Below are 17,592 nucleotides of genomic sequence, written 5' to 3'. Positions count from 1 at the left end.
ACAAATTAGATGCAGAAGGATGATTCCCCTTGTGGAAGAATCTAGGAACAGAAGGAGTAATCTCAGACTAAGATTACAGCACTAATGCAAGATTCATTGATGGTAATATCATCGAATGTCAAAGAATGATGGTTAGACTTCTTTTGTTGGAGATGTCATTGCCTTGCACCTGGCTAGTATGATTATCTGATGTATAGATTCCAGAGAAAGGAGGTGCAATAAAACTGTTGACCTATCCTTTTATATTTAAAGCATCTGACAGATTTGGAATGTATTTCTCGCATGTTGGATTAGGTAATCAATTATTATTTTGAGCCTTTTCTAAATATAGGTCCTTAATATGGATCTTTCTTTGTCTGAAAGAATATCCCACAAATATCTTTCAAAATGTTTTCACTTTTCATTTGTGTAGCTGTAGACTGGGTGGGTGCATGCATCCTGTAAGAGTGATATGTGGAACATATGGTAGTGTGTGTCAAACCCTGATTCTCAGGATGGAGGGTATCTGACTTGCCATAAGGCTGTGTTTCACTAGCTGTCCTAGGATTAGTGATTGACAGAGAATTGAGAACCATTTATTATCTGAAATCTGAAACTCTTGGACAGCAGTGTCATTATAGCCATACAAGCAATTTCAGAAATTCTTTGCTTTTGTCAATCCTGTTTGACCTTTACCATCTCTTCTAATTTCCAGGAATTGACTTTGTCCCAATCTGTAATATTTCCTCAGCTCTTCTTTGCACCTTTTCATGTCCATGATGAGTATATGATTGCGTTCCTCTGTTATGAGACTACATTCTTGCTTAGTGCCAACTCCAAGGTACCAACAGCACTTTGCTGTAAGCTATTGTATACGCTATTGATGGATAGTCATCAATGTCTGTTTCCGGAACTTTGTTATCTGCAGGTGCTATATCTCCTCTTATTATAACAGCATTGGTGTTCGACAGATATTTCAAAGTGAAACATTTTGAGATTGCCTGATGTCATAGACCAGCTGAAGAGCCTGCAGGACAGCAGCAAAGTTTCAGAATTATAGGACTTAGAAACAAGATATCTCATGTCTAATAATATATCATATCCAGCATAGATTTAACTCGTCTGTGAGTCATAGAAATGTATAGCACAGAAACAGATCCTTTGGTCCAACACATCCATGCGGACTAGGTTAGATATCCTAACCTCATCTTGTCCCATTTGCCTGCACTTGGCCCATATCTCTCTCAAACCTTTTTATTCACATTCCCATCATGTTGTAAATGTACCAGCCTTCACCACTTCCTCTGGCAGCTCATTCCATACATGCACCACCCTCTGCGCGAAAATGTTGCTGATTAGTCCCTTTTCAATTTTTCCCCCTGACCCTAAAACTACACCCTCTAGTTCTGGATTCCCCCACCCCAGGGAAAAGACCTTGATTATTTACCCTATCCATGCCACTTGTGATTTTATAAACCTCTATAAGGTCACCCCTCAGCCTCCAATGCTGTAGGGAAAGCAGCCTCAGCCTATTCAGTCTCTTGCTGTAGCTCAAACCCTCCAACCCTGGCAAGTCCTTATAAATCTTTTCCGAACCCTTTCAAGTTTTACAACATCTTTCTGTGGAGAGTGTGGTGCTGGAAAAGCACAGCAGGTCAGGCAGTATCCGAGAGGTAGGGGAATTGGTTTCAGGCAAAAGCACTTCAGGAATGAGGCTGTGAGATGGGGATGGGGGGGGCAGATGGTGAGATAAATGGAAGGGGGCTGGGATGGGGGGGGAAGGTAGCTGAGAGTGTGATAGGTAGATGAAGGTGGGGTTAATAGTGATAGGTCAGAGAGGTGAGTGGAGAGGATGGGTGGGATGGAAGATGGACAGGTCATGAGGGCAGTGCCAAATTGGATGGTTGGTACGGGAATAAGGTGGGGGGGGAATGTAGAAACTAGTGAAATCCACATTGATGCCGTGGGATAGGAGGGTCCCGTGGCAGTCGGTCGGCCACAGGGCGGTGGGACTGGTTGGTGCAGGTGTCCCGGAGATGTTTTCTGATGTGCTCTGCGAGTCAGCATCCTGTCTTCCCAATGTATCGGCGACCACATCGGGAGCAATGGATGCAGTAAATGATGTGTGGAAGTCCAGGTAAAACTCTGATGGATGTGATAGGTTCCTTTGGGGCCTTGGACGGAGGTGAAGGGGGAGGTGTGGGTGCAGGTTTTGCAATTCTTGTGATCGGGGAAGGTGCCGGGATGGGAGGGTGGATGGTTGGTGGGCATTAACCTAACAAGGGAGTTGCGGAGGGAATGGTCTTTATGGAATGCAAATGGGGTGGTGAGGGAAATACATTTCTGGTGGTGGGGGTCATTTGTAGGTGGTGGAAATGGCAGAGGGTGATGCAATGTATACCGAGATTGGTGGGGTCGAAGGTGAGGACCAGGAGGGGTTCTGTTGTTGCGATTGGAGGGATGGGTTTCAAGACCGGAGGTGTTTCTAGTGGATGAGATGCACTGGAGGGCATCATCAAATACATGGGAGGGGAAATTGCAGTCTTTAAATTAGGAGGGCATCTGTGGTGGAACTGGTCCTCCTGTGAGCAGGTGTGGCGGAGGCAGTCTCTTACCCTAAACCCACCGACTCCCACAGCTACCTGGATTACATCTCCTCCCACCCTGCCTCCGGTAAAAATGCTATCCCTTATTCCCAATTCCTCTGCCTTTGCTGCATTTGCTCCCAGGCGGAACGATTCCACCACAGAATACTGCAGATTCCCTCCTTCTTTAAAGACTGCAATTTCCCCTCACGTGGTTGATGATGCCCTCCAGGGCATCTCCTCCACTTCCCATACCTCCGCCCTTGAACCCCACCCTTCGAATCGATATATTTCCCTCCCAACCCCCATCAACTTTCCATAAAGACAGTTTCCTCTGTGACTCTCTCTTCAGGTCCACATCCCCCACCAACCCCCTCCCTTCCATGGGAATTGCAAAACCTGTGCCCACACCACCTCCCTCACCTTCATCCAAGGCCCCAAAGGAGCCTTTGACATCCATCAGAGTTTTACCTACACTTCCACACATGTCATTTACTGCATGCATTGCTCCTGATACAGTCTCCTCTACATTTGGGAGACAGGACGCCTACTCGCAGAGCACTTTAGAGAACATCTCCGGGTCATCCGTACCAACCAACGCCACCACCTTGTAGCCGACTGCTTCAACTCCCCCTCACACTTTGCCACGGACGTGCAAGTCCTGCACCTCCTCCATGGCCACTCCCTTACCATCCGACGCCTGAAAGAACAATGCCTTGGCTTCCACCTCAGGACCCTCCAACCCTACGCCATCAATGTGGATTTCACCAGTTTTCTCATTTCTTCTTGCGCTCCCCACCAACCTCATCCTTGTTCCAACCTTCCAACTTGGCACCACCCTCACAACCTGTCCTACCTGTCCATCTTCCTTCCCATGTATCCGCTCCACCCTCCTCTCTGACCTTTCACCCTATCTCCATCTATCTATTGACTCTCCGCTACCTTCCCCGAGCCCCACCTCCTCCCATTTATCCCACCAATCCCTTGGCTGACAGCCACGTTCCTGATGAAGGGATTTTGCTTGAAACTTTAATTCTCCTGCTCCTCGGATAGTGCCTGTGCTTTTCCAGCATCACACTCTCGACTCTGATTTCCAGCATCTGCAGTCCTCACTTTTTCCGAGAGCAAAATATTGCCAATGCTAGAAATATGAAATAAAAACAATGTGCTAAAGAAACAATGTATCTGAATGAAGACCATGAATAGGGACCATTCAACTGCCTTCCCAATCTTTCCCTCCGACCATAAAACCATTGTATTTTGACTGTGTGTCTATGTATGGGGAATTTTAAGCGGATTAGAATTTTAAGAAGTGGAGCCGTATGTTGATGGTTTACCTGTTCAACTGTGACTAAGTTCTATTTAGTTGTAATACAAAGTAAATCTTCTTAAATATAGCAACTTGGTTCATTTTGTTTTTATCAACCTGTGTCTAAAAAGACAAATTGGGTAATTTTGCTTACTTTTATAAAGTCTTTAACTTCTGTGTAAACACCAAGACGAGTAGGGCTTGATTTCCAATGCACTAGTCGGTAAGACCTGAGTGTTGTGAGTGCTCATCCAAAACCACTTTTGGTTACAAGGAGCAGTTTGTATGATATTAGTAAATAACACGATAGAAGTAAAATACCAGTGTTGACCAATGCCGTTTGTATTAAAGAATGCCCCAGTTACATTCCAGAGATTATGAATTAAGTCTTACTTGAGGTTCATAACTGTATTGTCTATTTGGATGATGAGGCATATAGTAACACACAGTATAAAAGCCATGAGACAAGTGGAAGACCTGTTTAGACAATTACAGTGCGCTGACTGTATATTGCCAGATAGCAGAGTAGGACACTCCAGCCGGAGCTCAGTTGTGCCATGCATTCTTCTTTCTTCTTTCTTTTCTCTCTTTCTTCCTCCTCCTGCTTTCTTGTCTTCTCCTTTTTTACCTCTTCAACTTTTAGTCTCTGACAATGACTCCCAGCATGGCATAGTAATCTCCCCGCAATGCCCTCCTCCCATAGGGGCCACCTAGCATGGCATGGAGCCAGGGCCCAGTGCAGATTGGAAGCTAAGTGCTGTACTGAACTGTTTTCTGTAATGCTGGATGTTTTACTTCTGTATTGTCTAAAATCTTGTAACAAAAAAAGCTGTGCCTAGGTACTTCTGTAAGTCGGTGCTGTAATTGGTGACATGGAAAGTTTTCATTATATCATTTAGAATGCATGACAGTAAAGGCTATTCTATTCTAGTAATACATTTATCCAAAAGTGAATTTGTGAAAACAAGACGAACATTTTGTTAGGACATATTGTAGGACAAGGACACATGCCTGTGAAAGAGAAGGCTCTAATAAAATTGCCTATTCCTGAAACTAAAGTGGCTTGTAGTCAGAATAAACTGTCACTGTGTCTTTCAGGCAGATATTGAAAATGTTCATAAGCAATAATTTCATAATAACCAAACACTCTTTCTCAATCTGAGCATTGAGTCACTCCATTTATGTTAATACCCTGGATATAAGACTAATCAATTGACATTGCTGCATTAGTGTTATCCTAAGTCTTGGATTTTTAGCAATGTATTACCGGAAATGATTGTGTAATTTCAGCACAATAGCTATACCTTCACTGAATTTGTAAAAGAACCATGCAAAAGTGGTATGCTCAGCAGAATGTCAGGTAGCATTTGAAAAGCCATGGCAATCTTAATAAATGAACAGCCTGTAAAGACAAAAATCTTTACAAATCTAGATGCTAAGGATGATTACTGGTATGCAATGCTGGATGAAAGCAGCAGTTATGGAAGCTATAAACCCAACAGAGACATTGGCTATAACACAGAAGCACCTTGCTCAAATCAAGTAACCTACTCAACAAGATGCAAATGCAAAATAGTAATAAAAGTATGACCTAAGAGCACCAAGAACACATCTGTCGCTATACAGATGAATTGACAGTCCAAGTTGACATATTATATGAAAGAACTGGTCATTATCCCAAAGGAGTTGAAAGGAGAGATTGTAAAGCACATCCATGAAATCCACCAAGGCATTGTTAAGGTTGAGGAAAGCAACAGATGAGCTCTAATCGCCAAACAAGAACATAATTAGGGTCCATACCTGCCATGCTGACATAGGAGGAAGTTCTGTCACTAGAAATTGATAAGGAGAAGGTATTGGATAAACAATCAGTACTATAATGATGGTAAGGCACCAGAACCAGATGAGATCCAATCATTGAAGAAAGTCAATGTTGATGTTCTAGTGTCACTCGCCATTATCATCTTTAAACTTTGGTGAGGTGCCAAAGCATTGAAGAATTGTAAACAATATGCCCTTGTTCAAAAAATGATATAAAGACAAGCCAAGAGGGAAAAACATACTTGATCTTATCCTCGCCATCTGTCTGCCACAGATGCATCCATCCATGACAGCATCGGTAAGAACGATCACTTCACTGTGCTTATGGATATACAGTTCCTCCAGCAATTGAGAAAAGCCTCCATCGTATTGTGTGGCCCTATCAACATGCTAAATGGAACTGACTTCAAACAGATCTAAAAATTCAAGACTGGGCATTCATGAGGTGCTATCAGCAGCAGAATTATACTCCAGCACAATCTGCAACCTTGTGGATCAGCATATCCCCATTCTACTATCATTATCAAGCCAAGGCATCAACCCAGCTTCAATGGAGAGTGCAGTACAACATATCAGGAGCAGCACTAAGCACACACCAAAAATGTGGTGTCCACCTGTTGAAGCTACCAAACAGGACTACTTGCATGCCAGACTGCATAAGCAACAAGTGATCGAGCCAAGTGATCCCACAGCCAACCAATCAGATCTAAGCACTGCAGTCCTGCTACATCTAATTGTGGATGGTGGTGGATAATTAAACAACTCACTGGAAGAGGAGGTTCCACAAATATCCTCCTACTCAATGATGAAAGAGCCCAGCACATCAGTGCAAAAGATAAAGTATTCACAACAATCTTCAGCCAGAAGTGTTGACTAGATGATTCATCTCAACCCACTCCAGAGGTCCCAAATATCACAAATACCAGTCTTTTGCCAATTCACTCCACATAATATCTGGAAATGATTGGAGGCACTGGATCCTACAAAGCAATGAGCCCTGACAACTGTTCTGCAATAATACTGAAGACATGTGATTCAGAACCTGCTGTACTCCTATCCAAACTCTTCCAGTACCTACAACACTGGCATTATTCTGCACATGTTAAAAACTGCCCATGTACGTCCTGTAGTCATGAAATAGGACAAATATGACCTCGCCAATTACTACCCTCCAGGACACTCTCGATCATCAGTAAAGTGATGGAACAGTTATTGACAATGCTATCATACAGCATTTCCAAAGGAATAACCTCCTCACTGACTCTCTGCTCAGGTTCTGTCTTAATGCAGCCCTTATCCAAACATGAACAAAAGAGTTGAATTCTGTAGGAGAAGTGACAGTAAAGCTTTGAGACTAAGGCTGAATTTGCCAGGGTGTGACATCAAGGGTTTAAACTGTAGTCAAAATGAGAAATTGGTGGAAAAGCTCAGCAGGACTGGTAGAATCTGTGGAGAAAAGAGTTAACATTTTAGGCCGAGGGACTCTTCTTCAGAACTTAAAACTGGAGTCAATAGGAACCGGGGGCAAAATCTCTGCTGGTTGACAATATACCTGATGAGAAGGAAGATGGATGTGGTTGTTGGAGGTCAGTTTCTCAGCTCCAAGACATTTTTACAGGAGTTCCTCAGGGTAGTGTGCTAGGCCTAACCATCTTCAGCTGCTTCATCAATGATCTTCCCTCCATCATAGGGTTAGAAGCAGGAAAGTTTACTGATAATTGCACAATGTTCAACACCATTCCCAACTCATACTGAAGTAGTCCATGTCCAAGTTCAACAAGATCTGGACAATATCCCATTTTGTATTAAGAAGTAGGAATATTGGATTGTAGAAACAAAATGAGACCATTCAAACTATCAAGACTGCCCCACCATTCAATACGATCATGACTGATCACATCTTCCAGCTTCAACAGCATAAACTGAGGCAGGTTTAGGGGCCCAATACTTCAGCTTCAACTGAGAAAAGAGAAGGCACAAAAAGGGAATGATGAGGCAACCATGGCTGATAACAAAAATTAGGGACAGCATAAAAGCAAAAGAAAAAGTATACAAATGTGTTGAAGTTTGGGAAGCTTTTAAAAGCCAGCAGACGACAATTAAAAATAATAAGCGGGGAGAAGATGAAATATGATGGTATGCTGGTGAGTAATGGGAAAAAGAGTTTGTTAAGGTTTATAGAAGGTTGGAGAGAGGCAAGAGTGGACATTGGACTGCTGAAAAATGAGGCTGAAGAAGTAGCAATGGCAAACAAAGAAATGGCAGATGAACTGAACAAGTACTTTGTATCAGTGTTCATGATGGGAGACGTTATAGCATTCCAGAACTTCAAGAGTATTGGGGGCAGAGGTGAGTGGAGTGGCCATCACTAAGGAGAAGGTGTTGGAGAAGCAGAAAGGTCTGAAGGTAGATAAATCAATTGGCTGTATGAACTGCACTGCAGAGTTCTGAAGACAATAAGGTCATAAGATATAGGAGCAGAATTAGGCCATTCGGCCCAATGTGTCTGCTCCACCATTCAGTCGTGGCTGATATGTTCTCACCCTCATGTATTTAAGTTAGGGATAGATAGGTTCTTGATTAATAAAAGGAATCAAGGGTATAGGAAGAAGGCCAGAGAGTGGGGTTAAGAAACATGTCAGCCCTAATCAAATCACAGAGCAGACTCAGTGGGCCAAATAGCCTGATTCTGTGCCTGTGTGGCCTTGGTCAGCAACAGGATAAATTGAGCCCCAGGATCGGGGGCCCAACACTTCAACTTCAACTGAGCAGAGGGAGGGTGGTGTGCTGATTGGTTTGGGATTTTAAGAAGTGTATTTTTTTGGAAGAAGTGATTAACTGAGAGACAACACAAATAAGTAAACTTTAGGGCCAATATTATAAAGTAATATAAATAAGCAAAGTAGACTAGCCTAAGGGAGGTAAGTTAATAGTGTTCTTACATGAGCATTTCTTTTGAAAAGGAATATCTAAAAAGGTGTACAGAAGTCATGGCAGCAGAGTTCGCATCTATGATATGATCCTCCTGTGTTATGTGGTAAATGGAAGCTTCAGTTATCTCTGACCATGTGACCAGGAAACTTGTCCAGCTGCAGCTTCTGGCCAATGGTATTTAGGAGCTAGAGCCATGGGTGCATTCACTGAGCATGTCGTGGACAGTACATTCAGTAAAGTGGTTACACCACAGGTGAAGACAAAATTGGCAGAAAGGGCAACAGTAGACCACCAGGGAGAGTGTGGGATTGTAGGTACTCCAGAATACCCCTGCAGCCACACCATTTTCTAACAGAATTGAACCCACACTGTTGGCATCACTGTATCATAAACTAGTCTCTAGCCAACTGAGTGATCCAACCCCCTTCCTTGTTTGGAAGAGGAAACATGACTGAGTAATCCAGACACTAGAAAGCTAAGAGAAACAAAGGGATTTTGGAGTGCTTGTTACAGAGTTTCATGAAGGCAGAAGGACAGATTAATAGGGTTGTTAAGAAGGTATATGAGACATTTCCTTTATCAGTCATGGCATAAATTATAACAGCAAGAAGATTATGTTGAAGTTCTCCAGGACTTTGCTTCGGCCACAGCTGGAGTACTGTGTGTAGTTCTGGTCACTGCACTATAGGAAGGACATGTAAGCAGTTGAGAAGGTGGATAGGCGATTCACCAGAAGGAGTTTGGGATGAAGCATTTTAGCTACAGAGAGGGGCTGGGTAAGCTCAGATTGTTTCCTATGGAGCAGAGAAGGTTGAGGGGTTGTACTGATAAGGTGTATGAAATTAATGAGGAACATAGAAAAGCTGGATAGAAAGTAACTGTTCAATGCTCAAAAACAAAGGAGCATAATTTTAAGGTGTGTGTTTAGGTGGACTTAAGGAAAAGATATTTCACATAGAGGAGAGTTTGGAATACACTGTCTGGGAGTGTGGTTGATGGGATAACTTCAAAACCTTTAAAGTACTTGGATGAGCACTTGAGATGTCATAACATTCAAGGCTACAGGTCTAGTACTGAAAATTGGGACGAGTTTAGATTTTAGAATTTTTTGGCACTACCAACTAGAGGGGCTGAACGACCCCTTCTGCAGTATACGATTCTGTGATTTTATAGTAAATGGATTCCATGTCCTTTCACCTTTTTTTTATCAATTTCCTATGTGAGACCTTGACTAAGGCTTTGCTGAAACTCATACTGCCCTGCCCTCATCTACACTCAGTCACCAACTCAAAACGTTCATTCAAATTTGTTAGGCATGACCTCCCTCTGACAATAATTTTTTTTAATAGAGTCCCTACAGTGTGGAAACAGGCCCTTCAGCCCAACAAGTCTTCTTCCACGCTCCGAAGAGTAACCACCCAGTCCCATTCCCCCTACCTTATATTTACCCCTGACTAATGCACCTAACCTGCACATCCCTGAATACTATGGGCAATTTGGCAGAGCCAATTCACCTAAGCTGCACATCTTTGGATCGTAGGAGGAAACCGGAGCACCCGGAGGAAACCCACACAGACACAGGGAGAATATGCAAACTCCACACAAACAGTCACCCAAGGCTGGAATCAAATCCAGGTCCCTGGCGCTATGAGACAGCAGTTCTAACCACTAAGCCACCATGCTGCCCTGAATCATGCTGACTATCCCCGATCAAACCTTACCTTTTTACATGCAGATTAATTTTCTCCTTTACCAATGTTTCTCCAATGGTTCCCAACTTCTGATTTGAGAATCATAAGACTATAAGACATAGGGGTGGAAGTAAGGCCATTCGGCCCATCGAGTCCACTCCGCCATTCAATCATGGCTGATGGGCATTTCAACTCCACTTACTAGCGTTCTCCCCGTAGCCCTTAATTCCTCGAGACAACAAGAATCTATCAATCTCGGCCTTGAAGACATTTAGCGTCCCGGCCTCCACTGCACTCCGTGGCAATGAATTCCACAGGCCCACCACTCTCTGGCTGAAGAAATGTCTCCGCATTTCTGTTCTGAATTGACCCCCTGTAATTCTAAGGCTGTGTCCACGGGTCCTAATCTCTTCGCCTAATGGAAACAATTTCCTAGTGTCCGCCCTTTCCAAGCCACGTATTATCTTGTACGTCTCTATTAAGTCTCCCCTTAATCTTCTAAACTCCAATGAATATAATCCCAGGATCCTCAGCCGTTCCTCATATGTTAGACCTGCCATTCCAGGGATCATCCGTGTGAATCTCCGCTGGACACGTTCCAGTGCCAGTATCTCCTTCCTGAGGTGTGGGGACCAAAACTGGACACAGTACTCCAAATGGGGCCTAACCAGAGCTTTATAAAGTCTCAGTAGCACAATGGTGCTTTGATATTCCAACCCTCTCAAGATAAATGACAACATTGCATTCGCTTTCTTAATCACAGACTCAACCTGAATGTTTACCTTTAGAGAATCCTCAACTAGCACTCCCAGATCCCTTTGTACTTTGGCTTTACTAATTTTCTCACCATTTAGAAAGTAGTCTATGCTTTTATTCTTTTTTCCAAAGTGCAAGACCTCGCACTTGCTCACGTTAAATTCCATCAGCCATTTCCTGGACCACTCTCCCAACCTGTCTAGATCTTTCTGCAGCCTCCCCACTTCCTCAGTACTACCTGCCTGTCCACCTAACTTCGTATCATCGGCAAACTTCACTAGAATGCCCCCAGTCCCCTCATCCAAATCATTAATATATAATGTGAATAGCTGTGGCCCCAACACTGAACCCTGCGGGACACCACTCGTCACCGGCTGCCATTCTGAAAAAGAACCTTTTATCCCAACTCTCTGCCTTCTGTTAGACAGCCAATCCTCAATGCATCCCAGCAGCTCACCTCGAACACCAAAGGCCCTCACCTTGCTCAGCAGCCTCACGTGTGGCACCTTATCAAAGGCCTTTTGGAAGTCTAGATAGACCACATCCACTGGGATTCCCTGGTCTAACCTACTTGTCACCTCTTCAAAGAATTCCAACAGGTTTGTCAGGCATGACCTCCCCTTACTAAATCCATGTTGACTTGTTCTAATCAGACTCTGCTCTTCCAGGAATTTAGAAACCTCATCCTTAATGATGGATTCTAGAATTTTACCAACAATCGAGGTTAGGCTAATTGGCTTATAATTTTCCATCTTTTGTCTTGATCCTTTCTTGAACAAGGGGATTAAAACAGCCATCTTCCAATCATCCGGGACCTTTCCCGACTCCAGTGACTCTTGAAAGATCTCAAATAATGCCTCCGCTATTTCCTCAGCCACCTCTCTCAGAACTCTAGGGTGTATCCCATCGGGGCCAGGAGATTTATCAATTTTAAGACTTTTTAACTTTTCTATCACTATCTCTTTCGTAACGGCAACCATACTCACCTCAGCCCCATGACTCCCTTTAATTGTTGGAATATTGCTCATGTCTTCCACTGTGAAAACTGATGCAAAGTACTTGTTAAGTTCTCCTGCTATTTCCTTATCTCCCATCACTCGGATTCCAGCATCAGTTTGAAGTGGCCCAATGTCTACTTTTGCCTGTCATTTGTTTCTTATGTACTGAAAGAAACTTTTACTATCATTTCTAATATTACTGGCTAGCCTACCTTCATATTTGATCCTCTCATTTCTTATTACACTCTTTGTTATCCTCTGTTTGTTTTTGTATCCTTCCCAATCTTCTGATTTCCCACTGTTCTTAGCCACTTTATAGGATCTCTCTTTTTCTTTAATACATTTCCTGATTTCCTTTGTCAGCCATGGTTGTCCAATCCCTCCCCGGATAATCTTTCATTTCTTGGGGATGAACCTCTGTACAGTGTCCTCAATTATACCCACCAACTGCTGCCATTTTTGCTCTACTGTCTTCCCGGTTTGCCTCTGCTTCCAGTCTATTTTTGTCAGTTCCTCTCTCATGCCCTCATAATTACCTTTATGTAACTGTAACGCCATTACATCCGATTTTGCCTTCTCTCTTTCAAACTCCAGACTGAACTCTACCATATTATGATCGCTACTTCCTAAGGGTTCCCTTACTTTAAGATCTTTTATAGAGTCTGGTTCATTGCAAAGCACTAGGTCCAGAATAGCCTGCTCCCTTGTGGGCTCCATGACAAGCTGTTCCAAATAGCCATCCTGTAAGCATTCCATGAATTCCCTTTCTTTGGATCCACTAGCAACATTATTTACCCAGTCCACCTGCATATTGAAGTCTCCCATGATCAATGTGACCTTGCCTTTCTGACATGCCTAATCAGTGCTCTATAGGTCCCTGGTCTGTCTCTACCACCCTCCTTGTAAAATAGAACCACGTGAGCTATCCTCCAGTACTTTGGTATCTTATCTATGGCTACAGACAATTCAAAACTTGGATGCCTGTAATTTCCTCCCTTGTCTCCAACAATAGCATGGGATATAATTCATCCAGACCCGGGGATTCATCCATTTTTAAACCTGTCAAAATCTCCAATACTTCTGCACTCTTTAAGTCAAACTGCTCAGGAACCTTGTAGTTCCTATTACTGAATTCTGTATCTACAACCTCCTTCAACTGGATGAAGACAGCTGTGAAGTAGTTGTTTAACACTCTTACCATTGAGCTTTGGCTGCATGCACAGATTTTCCCTTTCATCCCTAATAGATCTTACTCTTTTCCTAGTTATCCTCTTCACGTTGATATTCTTGTAGAATATTTAAGGATTCTTCCTAATCTTACTTGCCAGTGTTTTCTTATATTTTCTCTTTATTCTTGTAATTATTTTCTTAAGACCCCCCTGCACATTCTACACTCCACTCCACCTATTTTGCCCTTTGTACCTCTTCAATGTTTCTCTATTCCTTTTAATCCAGTCCTTAATATTCCTAGATATCCAGGGTTCTCCAGACTTGTTGCTCCTATATTTCACCCTAAAGGAACCTGTTGCGCTTGTACTCGCCAGAACACCTCTCAAATAACAGGTCCCAGCCTATTTTGGCCAGATTCTGCCTTATTTTAATAAAATCTGTCTGCCCCCAATCCAAGACCCTATTCTTCTTTTCCAGAACAAACTTAAGATAGACGGTGTTTTGGTCACTGTCAGTAAACTGTCCAGCTTCAATCCCCAGCATTAGATCCAGAATTGTACCATTCATTGTAGGACAATCTAAATGTTGATTAAAAAGCTCTCTTTTATGCATTTCAAGAAAGCTGTCTGGTTTAAACCTTTTATGCAATGATTAATTATCCCACTTTATATCAGAGAACTTAATTACCCCAATATTATTACCCTATTACTTTTACACACCTTAGAGAATTGACTTCATATCTGCTCCTAAATTGCCTGCTGACTGTTTGTTTGAGGCTTATAGTACAATCCTGACAATGTGACTGCCCCTTTTCCTTCCTAATTCGACCAACAAAGACTAATTTGAAGAGCCTTTCAAGATATTGTCCGCCCTTACTACAGTAACTGACTCCTTAATTAATAATACGATGCCATCTCCACTTTTACACCCTCCCCAGTCCTGCCTGAAGATTCTTTCCCTCAGAATGCTGTGTCTGTCTGATACAGAATTGCGATATTGTTGTCAATTATGTCAATCCATGCCCTTTATTCATCTATCTTACCTATAATACTCCTGCATTAAAGTAGAAGCCATTAAACCTCAACTAACTCCTCTGAAACTGAACATGGCTGAACTCAGTCTGCCTAGGTTCCTTTTTTAAGGTATGTTGTGTTACTACTGAACTAACGCACTGTGTCCCCTGCCCCTGCTGAACTATCTTGACTTGGAAATTTATCACCGCATTTTCTGTGTCACTACCTTCTTGAACACACCAAAGTGGCTTAAGAAGGCAGCTCACCATGACTGCCTTCAGGGCAATCAGGGATGGGCAATGAATCATCATTCTATACAGTTACCTCAAGGCACTGGAACAGTCCAAAAATGCTGCCATTGTAAGATTGTGTGGATCTGCTGAGAAGAAAGATGCACCAACACCAGTGTCCTCAACCAGAACAACATTCCCAGCATCGAGGCACTGACCATCCTTGATTGACTGTGATGGGCTGGGCACATTGTCCACATGGCCAACATGAGACTCTCCAAGTGGGTGCTTTATTCCCAGCTTCAAAATGGCAGGCAAACTCCAGAATGGAAAAGTGTTTTAGTGATACCCTCAAGACCTCACTGACAAAGTGCAGCATTCCCACAGATACCTGGGAATCAATGGGTCAAGACCGCCCAAAATGGAGGAGGAGTATTCAGGAAGGCATCGAGCACCCCAAGACTTGCCATTGGGAAAAAATAGAAAACAGTGAAAGGAGTGTGCTGCCAAATCAATACCCAAATCAACAATCACCTGTTCCCGTGACCATCATCTGCCTCAAGTGTAACAGAGGTGCGATAGCCGCATTGATATGTACAACGACCTATGGACTCACCCTGAGAGTGGAAAAGAGTTATCCTCTTCTGTGAGGGACCACCATTGATGATGCTGATGAATATTTTAAAATGCTCCTATGAAGCACTTTAGAACATTTCATTCTGTTAAAGGTACTTAATATATTATGACAAATCAACTTTTATAAAATGGAAATCATTGCTATGAGAAGTGAGCATCTCAGTGAAGTCGTGTTACTTTGTTGGTCGGGAATTTGAATCCAATCTGGTTTCCCATCATATATTTGTAATTTCAAGCATGAGCCCAAAATACATCCATTGAAACCATGGCAATAGAACATTGTGACGTCACCAGAGGTCTAAAGCTAAATGACCTCTGAAACCACGGCGATGGACTAATGCAACATGAGCTGGTTTGCTTCCACTCTGTCCCCCATGCACTCACATACTGCCTATGTTCATTTGTCTGTTGTATTCCTTCAGCCAATGCAGCAGGAGGCAGGTAAGGAAGCACAGAGTTGGCTGGAGGGTAAGTGACTCTTCACTTTCCTTGACTGAGACATTGATCAGAAATGTAATCGACCATTTATAATTATTGTTAGATATATAACCTCTCGGGACTCAAATTGTCATCTAAAAATAGTGCAAAATGAAAGTCTTGCAGAAATTAAGACTCTTGCTGACTTAATTTCTGCAAGATACAAATGTTGATGAGAACAGGTTTTTGAGTGAACTGTTACAGTGTGTATGTGACAGATAAGAATGGACTTAGAGTGAAGTTATGACTGCTGCCATCCCCAGCCTGTTCACATGCAGAAAGATGACATGATAACTACTACAGTTGGATTCCAGCACCTCATGCATTGCCCAGAGATACCAGGTGATCTTAGCTGCAATCTAAACATAACCATTCCAACTAGCTGCAGGAGTACGCCACTCGAGCTTGCTCTGCAATTCAATAAGGTCATGGATGGGCTGATTACTTCACATTCAGGTCGACCCCTGATGAACTTTCACCCACTTACTTATCAAAAATCAATCTCTGACTTAAAAATGTTCAAAGGTTCTGCTTCCATTTTTTTTTGAGGAAGAAGATTTAAGGATTCATGACCCTCTGTGAGAAAAAATTCTCCCGAATCTCTAACACAAATCCTTAAGCCTTGTTTTTAAATAGAGACCTGTAGTTGTAAATACTCTCCCAAGAGGAAACATCCTCCCCACATCCACCCAGTCAAGATGCCTCAGGTTTTTATACATTTCAATCAAGTCACCTCTTACTGTTCTAAACTCCAGTAGATACAAGCCCTGTTTGTTCAACCTTCAATGAAGACAATACCCTATTCCAGGTATTAGTCTGGTAAACCTTCTCTGAACTTTACCTTCCATATCCACCGCAAATTCACCTGCACCTCCACACACATCATTTACTGCATCCGCTGCACCCGATGTGGCCTCCTCTATATTGGGGAGACAGGCCGCCTACTTGCGGAATGTTTCAGAGAACACCTCTGGGATATCCGGACCAACCAACCCAACCACCCCATGGCTCAACACTTCAACTCCCCCTCCCACTCCACCAAGGACATGCAGGTCCTTGGACTCCTCCATCGCCAGACCATAGCAACACGACGGCTGAAGGAAGATCGCCTCATCTTCCGCCTAGGAACCCTCCAACCACAAGGGATTTACTCAGATTTCTCCAGTTTCCTCACTTCCCCTCACCCCACCTTGTCTCAGTCCCAACCCTCGAACTCAGCACCACCTTCCTAACCTGCAATCTTCTTCCTGACCCCCCCCCCCCCCCCCCCCACCTCTGGCCTATCATCCTCACCTTAACCTCCTTCCACCTATCGTATTTCCAACGCCCCTCCCCCAAGTCCCTCCTCCCTACCTTTTCTCTTAGCCTGCTTAGCACACCTTCCTCATTCCTGAAGAAGGGCTCATGCCTGAAACATCGATTCTCCTGCTCCTTGGATGCTGCCTGACCTGCTGCGCTTTTCCAGCAACACATTTTCAGCTCTGATCTCCAGCATCTGCAGTCCTCAGTTTTTCCTTTCCTTAAATAAAGTGACCAATACTCTGCACAGTACTCCAGAAATGATCTCACCTGTGCCCTGTAAATGGAAGTATAACCTTTTACATAGAATCTCAGTTTATTTTCAGGGGGATTCAATTAGCCATCCTAATTACTTGCTAAATCTGCATACAAATCTTTTCTGATTCATGTATTAGGACACCCATGCATTTCAGAGCTCTGCAACCTCTCAACATTTAGAATGCAATTTTTTGATACTCCCTGCAAAAGTGCACAATTTCACATTTATCAGCGTTATGTTCTATTTGCCAAATTTTTCTAATTCTCTTAACCTATTTGTATTCCATATAGGCTCCTTATCCTTTATTGTGCCAATATTATTTTTGGAAATTAGTTTTCAAAATAGAGGTATATGGGTGTTGGTTATTCCTATGAAGAGTTTTCTTTGAAAAATAAATTTGGTTCTTAATAGTGATTAAATCCAGCATATGTCAGA

Source organism: Hemiscyllium ocellatum, chromosome 3, assembly GCF_020745735.1.
Source record: "Hemiscyllium ocellatum isolate sHemOce1 chromosome 3, sHemOce1.pat.X.cur, whole genome shotgun sequence".
NCBI classification, from domain to species: domain Eukaryota; kingdom Metazoa; phylum Chordata; class Chondrichthyes; order Orectolobiformes; family Hemiscylliidae; genus Hemiscyllium; species Hemiscyllium ocellatum.
The sequence above is the reverse complement of the archived record's forward strand: the minus strand, read 5'-3'. Positions refer to the sequence as shown.